Raw genomic sequence first — 8023 nt, forward strand, 5'->3', positions numbered from 1 at the left:
GGTGTCCAGGAATTATCAATGACAAGAATATGTTCTGTCATTGAAAAATAACGCCAGGTGGGAGATTCAGTGGGATAACGAACACGGGCCACCAAGTGTAAGGGGTAGCTGACATTCCATAGGGATTGAAGACATCTGTCGCCAGCGCAGCACGTACATTATGAGCCTCCAAAGCTTTGTGATGGTGAATCCCATTGAAATGGGTCCATGATTGAGCATCGGATGGATGTACAAGCTTATCAGGATTGTAACGACTTCCCATTTTGTGCCATGTCATCTGCTTCGCGGATTCCTCGGTCATGAAAAGACGTTGGATCCTTGGTATGGGCAGTAGGTACCGTAGGACTTTCACGGGGATCGCGAGCTACCTCTTCTGACCATCACTAGAGTCTACCTCCATGAACTTAGAGGATTCGCACTTTGGACAGTACTTTGCTTCAGCGTGTTCTTTCCTAAATAAGATGCATCCCTTGGGACAGGCTTGTATCTGCTCGTATGGCATCTTCAGTGCACGAAGTAGTTTTTGTGCCTCATACATGCTCTTTGGAAGAATATGACCTTTCAAAAGCAGGTTGCCTATAACTGTCAACATAACATCAAAGGCGTCTTGACTCAGGGTAAACTAAGATTTCATGGCCATTAGGCAGCCAATGGCATCCAGTTGTGAAACTTTGGTATGCCCGTGAAGGGGTTGTTGTGTTGCAGCCAACATGTCGTAGTACGTCTTCGCGCTTGCCTCTGGCTCCTCCCCCATACGTTCTTCGTCGAAGTGTGCTTCATGAAAATCATCTAACATGTCTCCTACCCCGGCACCATAATCATGATCCCCGATGTGTTGTCTAACGGCATCGTCTCTCATCGGATTGCATTCACCATGGTAGGTCCATTGGGTATAGTCTCTCGTAAATCCATAATTGCAAAGATAGTTTGTCATGTCCTCCCTTGTTTGTCGATGTGTGTTTCCACATCTGTTGCACGGACACCAAGTGATTCTACTTCCTTTGACCTTTGCAAATACTTCATTCAAGAAAGCCTCAGTCTTCTCAATCCCCACGTTTCCAACCCATGTACATCCATGAACGATCACCCATTCTCTATCATATTCGCGAGTAATATAATATAAAAGATTATCCTTGCATGTACACGATGTCTAAATTGTCTAATAGGTTAAGATAGGTCCTAATCCCACCCGAGGATGCATACATGGGGTTGGTTTCCATGATCTACTCCGATCCGAGACGGAATTTCGGCAGCACCTCCTCTCGTTGTTCTCCAAATACACGTCCCGGAAGGGAGGTTGTGTATCCGGAGAACAACGAAGAGATGATGCCAAGACTCTATCTCGAATGGGCATAGACCATAGAAACTAACCCCATGTACGCATCCTCAGGCTGTCCAAAAAATTTGGACAATTCGAAACAGATACGATCATAGATATGCAAAGACCTGCATATTTCCAACCGCATCTCTTTCGAACGGGAGACGCCTAACTAAGTTACGTATACACGAACATGAGATGGAAAGAGGATGCTTTTATGCCTCACCTTGCTACCCTGCAAACTGACGAGCCGAAGAGGGTGGCGGAAGTGCTCCGGTGGCGGGGGCCGTCGTCAAGAAACTAGATGGCGAAGGCCGGCTCCTGCAAAAAAAAAAAAATTAACATGTCTCATTGTAAAATCATAGACGTTGCATCAACGACAAAATATTAAATTAGTGAGTTGCATCATCTTCTACGAACATGAGACGGAGCGATAGATTTTTTGCACGTGCTCACCGAGGGGTCGTTGACGGCCAAGACGGTGACGCGCGTGGCGGCCGGGATCGGGACGCGGCACCGCAGCACGGTCCGGCGTCGCGCGCGGCGGAGCGTCGGGTGGCCGCCGGGCCTGGGGCGTCGAGGCGGGCGCCGGGCGGTCCTGCAACGGGGCGGGGCCGGGGCTGTGGTGCCGTGGCATGGCGCGATGGGGTGGGGGGGGGGGCGCGGGCCGCCGCGGCACGGCCCGACATCAGTGGCGGAGGACTACCGAAAATTTAGGTGTGGCGGTGTATTTATAGACTATAGTCATATATTATACGGAAATAAAAGTTCATAACAAGAACATCGTTCAGAAGTACCTTAAATAAAGAAAAATATGTAGAGTACTCATCAAATCAACAATTGGACCAAAATAAGCTGTGAAACAATGAGAAAATATCAATTAGTAGTGAAACATTAGAGTAAAAATATTAAATATAATACGAGATATACAATTAGAGTATAGAGTTATACCGATAAATTTATTAGTTGCGTCTAGGATACTTTGGCAATTTCATATTCCTATCTTTCTTCTTTTGAAATGACTTTTTGATAGATTCAATATCAATTCCTTTAAATATCTCCCTCTCAATATACACAACCATTAAGTCATTAAGCCAATCATTAGACATCTTGTACTTATTATTAGACATGATCTGATGAAAAGATAAGATGAAAAAGAGTAGTTAGATAAGATGATGCCATCCTAACTAAAGCTGGTCCACAAAGCTTTACCACACTAAATGGTGGATTGCGATGTGTGAATTGGTATATTTGTATAACTCATGCCAGCATGACAGACACTGAGTTACCAATGCATAGTTGTGGAGTTGTGGTCAAATCAAAGACCAATGTCTAGAGCTTTATTATATACTCTCACCATAATACCAAACATGTTCTGAGTTTTTGCTTGGAAGCTAACCAGCATTTCTATACATGGTTTCTGTCAGAAATCGAAATATCAAGTATTTAAACAGGCCAAGTAATACTAGAGTTGCATACTATGGAGCAATATGTTCCAACAATCCAACAGGCAAGGCTGTAACAACTATTTTACTTCCATGATTTGGCCAAGAAGTAAGTGTAACCAGCAATGGTGTACTTTTGCCGTTTGAATGCTTAAAAGCAGTACAAGAACTGAAGTATTTAGAACATTGGAGTTTTTGAGTGATGTGAAGTGAACTTATTTGAAGTACTTAGAGCCCACAAAGAGTTAATGGTACAAATTGAACTGAATTGGCAGAGGACCGAATTCAGATACTTCAGATATGACTTGATTCTGATCATACGGGTTGCAGTTGGATTAATTGGCTACTTTCAAAGTAACAACAATCTGATTGTACCTGCAAGAGGTCCCCAACGTTGATTACAAACGTACCGGGCACAGGCTTCACATCCACCCAGTAGCTCGTCTCGTCGTCATCGGTTTGCTACTTTGCTTCACCTGCAGGCCACCCGCACAATCCTGCGCGAGGACGGTGAGCACGCCGGGGTCTGTGTGCGAAACGAGGCCCATGGTGCGCTCGGGCTCGGGGCACACCGGGTAGTAGTGGCAGTCCCTGACCTTACCCTCGAGGCACGAAGCCTCCTCCAGCCTTGTGGGCCCGAGCCCAAGCCCCTCGGAGAGGAGCCCCAGCAAGGCGCGCCCCACGGCGGTGGCGTGCGCATCCCACTCGATGGCCTCGTCGCGGCAGACGGCTGGGATGCGCGCCGGCCGCCGGGTCGGGCCTCTCGGGCCCGAACGCTATCTGGATGGTGTCGCGCCAGCTCACGGCGGGGCCCGAAACAGGTCGACGTTGGAGGAGTAGGAGACCCCGCCGGGCATGGCGCGGCGCGCTCGGCGGCGGGGAGCTCGTTGAAGGCGCGCACGGCGGCGAGCGCCAGCGCGGGGTGCTCCTCAGGGACGCCGAGGGCCCGGTGGTGGTTGACCAGGTGGAAGAAGCCCCAGCTGCGGGCGGCCTCGGCGGCCGCGAGGGGCGCGGGGAGGGAGAGGTCGACGACGGGAATGGAGACCCCGGGGCGCGGAGGCGTAGGGGTCCGGCCGCGGCGCAGAGGCGGCTGTGGGGCGGGCGGCGGGCGGAACGTAGCGGGTGGAGAAAAAAAAATTGGGCCTGGGCTTAGGTATGGCGCTCGCCATACTGGGCCATAACAGGCCCTCCGCCCCTGCCCGACATTGCACGTGGCGGTGCGGTGAGGCGGGCGCCGGGGCCGGGGCAGCGAGGCGGGCGACGGGGCGCCCAGGCGACGGGACGGTGAAGAGGCAGTGCGGGGGGCTCCGGGGCGAGCATCGGGGCAGAGGCAGGGGCGAGCTACGGGCCCGGCGGCGTCCAGGCATGGCGGCGGCACGGCGGGGCGCCGGCTCGGCGTGGTGGCTAGGGTGGTTTGCGCGCGGCGGCTCGGCAAGGTGGGCGAGGTGGCGAGGGCAGCGGAGGGCGTGCGCGGCGGCACGGCGGGGTGGGTGTGGGGCGTGCGCGGCGGCTCGGCAGGGTGGCGAGCTGGCGATGTGTGTGTGTGTGTGCGTGTGTGGTGGGGGGGCGGACGCAACGGCTAAGTGTGTGGGCGGGGGTCTTTGCCGAGAGCCTAGATCTAAGGCACACGGCAAATACAGTGTTTGCCGTGTGCCCCTGTTCTAGGCACACGGCAAATAAATTTTATGTTAAAACATATTTTCAGTGAACTAATTCAATTTCAAAAAAAGTTTCATGAAATTTTATCGAATGAGCTTTGAAAATACATTGCCAAAGACACTAAACAACTCACGTTTTATGATTCAAACCAAAAAATTCTATTATTTCATGTGTTTCAAATTGTATCAACCAAATCATTTTCAATTGTGTGTTTAACCAAATTTGATTTAACAAACTTTAGTGTCTATTTGGCCAAAGTGCATAAACATTACATGTTGTGTGATTCTTTCCCAAAAAACATTATTTCATGTGGTTACAACTCGATTTTAATGTATACTAAGATGATATGATTTAACCGCAAAATAAAATTTAAAATTAATAAGTGGATCCGAAAAACGACCAAATTTTTGCATTAAGGAATCTAAGTAGGATATTGCATATAGAACAATTTTAAAATTGAAAACCCCATTCGACCATCACTTTGACTTGCAATACGTACGATTCAGTCTTAACCACTATGAATCTTCTCTGGATATGCTTGGGTTAGTAAGGAGTGCACGTCAAACAAGCGAGAAACCGACTCAATTTTTTACTATAACCATATGACATGAAATTATTGTATCATGAGAATTTTTAGGATTTTTGCACTTCATATGCTATTTATAAAATTTTAAAATGATTCGGCCTCATGTTACCATTTATGGTTCGGGATAAGGGTAGTCCATATTGCCTCTGAATTCATACACACGGCTTCAGTTTACACTCAACAACATGAATTTGATTTTTAGATGAATTTTACTACAATGTTCAAATCACTAGCAGTACAAATTAGACTTAAATCTAAGAAATGTGGTTAATCAATTTAAATGATTAAATATAGCAAAGGCAATTAGAAAAATACCAGATGTTAACATCAAGGCCAATATACTACATGTGTATTTCTGAAAAATTTAGGGCTGCTAATTTAACTTTTTGACCAGGGAGTTTGCCGTGTGCATGGGCCGAGACTCACGGCAAAATTGAAAAACACACGGCAAAAGGTTCTGTTTGCCGAGTGTCCATGCTGGGCACACGGCAAAACATTTTCCCGTTGTGGGTTTCAAAACATTTGCCGTGTGCTTTGGGTTTGCCGTGGGTTTCATCAGTACGTACACGGCAAAGTCAACAATTTGCCAAGCGGCTTATGTTTGCCATGCGTTGTTGTCACAGGCACACGGCAAATAAATTGTTTGCCGTGTGCCTCTGTTTTGCCATGCGTCTAATCTTTGGCACAGAGCGAAGACCACGTTTGCCGTGTGCCCAATATAAGGCTCACGGCAAAGTTTATGACTCACGGCAATCGTGGCCTTTCCCGTAGTGGTGTCATGTTTGTATACAATAAATAAATGCTGACAATATTGTTTCAGTAGTATTCTGCATTTAATCAACCTTGTCTGTCTGATGGGCTCTGAAATGAAGGGACAAGTGGATGGAAGTGTGCAGAGCTGTCCACAAATTCAGAGTTAAGATCTTTATTCTTTGATTTTTGCACTCGTTTTTTATCGCACTGTAACCACTGGAACATCCATGGTTGGTACTGTTGAGAATGAAGAGGGTGATCTCACCCGTTGTTCAAATACATAAAAGGCAAAACCGTTCCCGCCTACTAGCTCACAGTCAAGCTCCACGTTCGTTGTAGGACGTGGGCAACGAGCCACGAACTGGAGTTCGTGCGTCGTGGTAAAGTTGAGCGGGAAAAGAGAGTTTAAACTCCAGTTGTAATCTATAAATACCTCCCTAATGATCAATAAAATGGCTGCCCAATTCCACTATTTTCTGTCTCAAATCTGTGTTCATTTACAATCATACACAATTCTCAACAGGTACGACATCAAAGGGGATCAGTAGGCTTTATCATTTAACGTTTGCAGCAGGACGGTGGCATAAGCAAATGAAACCGTAAGGTAGAGGACAAGTGTGTGGTTTCTCGGCCAGTACCACTCTTCAAAGTAAGTGAATTTCCTCCACCGATCAAAAAAGGTTCTATCGTGCATCGGCATCGCATCCAGATGTGTGATCATATCAGATCAATAAGAAATCAACTCGATGCAATGGTAACAGGCCCTTTATCTGAACAGGTTAGATGAAATTTTCAAGAGCAGGTTCCACGACTTTTCTAGTCTGATGGTGCTAGAAAGCATAGCGAACTCATCTTGGAAATCGAGCATTTCCTCATCGATTTAAGGAGATGCCGCATGCAACCCATTCTTTGACCATGGTATATGTGTGTGGGAGCATCATAAAGATAAAAGATTCCGTTAAAGAGACTCGTTCAAGAAGCCAGCTGCGGTGAAGATAGATCTTAAGGTCAGTTTGGTAGAGCTTTACCTAATTCTGATTCTCTATAAGAATGGATTCACTAGCTGAATATAAAAAATATATCCAATACGAGGAGTGAATCAGAAAAAGTTAATTTTTCAGCTTCCAACTTCTTAGTTCATTTCAAATAATCGCTCCATAGAATCAATAATAAAATTACTTTTTTTAGAAAAATTATTTAGCAGATCTTTTTCTGGATTCAGCCTGGTAGATCTGCCAAACTAAACCTTAGATGTAGCAGGTAAGCCTCACCTGGGTTCCGTGAGCAACTCAGAGATGCAGCGAAAGTGCAAGAGTATACCCGACGAACAGTATGACAGAACTGGCCTATCATTCGTACAGATCCAACCACACACTACCCATGTAAGCGGGTCAACGAGCATGGACACCACGCAGAAGATTAGTGGCAACCACTTCACACCTGTCTAATCATATATAAAGGGACCAGTCACTGACGATATCGCCGCAAGAAAAACTCCAGTGCAGGTAGAGGTGGCAGTCATACGACCCATTTTGATTGTGACTTGAGCAAAACCAAAATTAAGGGCAACCAAAAGAGCCGTCGTTTCAACTGAGGTCTGAGGAGACTGAAAGCTAAAGATAGTGGTTTCAATAAGCAAAGCCTAAAAATGAATCTAGAAAAGCTAATATAACTAATAATTTGGGACCAAGGAGTATAAGATAAGACCAAGGTACTATTAATGTTTTGGGATTTTGGCGCTTATGAATTCAGCTTACGTCAAAAACACAGTATTCAAATAAACATAATTATTTAATTTGAGGAAAATTTGTCTAGAGGAGATCCAAATATAGAGTGCACCTTTGTCTCTAGAGTGCAGGTACATCTGTTTTTAGCAGTAGGAAACAATATAAATATGTAGTTTTCTCTAGGACACTAGAGAAGGGGAACAGACCAGTATGCCCTCAGCTGTACACCTCCTGAATTCTCCAAGCAGAAAGCCAGAAACTATACCCCGTCCTGAAACTTTATACAATGATGCCGTGTTGTATGCCCATGCCACGCATGTGGGTCTTGTTTTAGATTTTCGTGGGAATTTACAAAATAATGAAGCCGGGCCATAGTGGTCTTCTCCTTCCCTTCCAGCGCCTGTAAACGAAACAAAAGATTCATAGTGTTCGAAAGCAAAAATCGAATAGAAAGCTGTTTTAGAGGCAAACTACAATAACCTAGTGTCCAAGAGACAAATATCCCTTTTCATTAACAGTGAATCTGGATGCGTGT

The 8023-nt window shown here is 46.1% G+C and overlaps 1 long non-coding RNA gene and 1 pseudogene across 1 annotated transcript; both read right to left on the reverse strand.

Moving 5' to 3' along the window:
* Positions 1 to 2046: 2046 nt before the first annotated feature.
* On the reverse strand, positions 2047 to 2605 carry LOC120699233. The gene is made up of 2 exons (XR_005685327.1): positions 2270 to 2605; positions 2047 to 2173 (listed from the first exon to the last, which is right to left on the reverse strand). It is a non-coding gene; the product is annotated as an uncharacterized LOC120699233 (long non-coding RNA).
* A 228-nt stretch (positions 2606 to 2833) lies between these two features.
* Positions 2834 to 4130, reverse strand: LOC120700931 (annotated as a pseudogene).
* Between the last annotated feature and the right edge of the window lie 3893 nt (positions 4131 to 8023).

Source organism: Panicum virgatum, chromosome 3K (assembly GCF_016808335.1).
Source record: "Panicum virgatum strain AP13 chromosome 3K, P.virgatum_v5, whole genome shotgun sequence".
NCBI classification, from domain to species: domain Eukaryota; kingdom Viridiplantae; phylum Streptophyta; class Magnoliopsida; order Poales; family Poaceae; genus Panicum; species Panicum virgatum.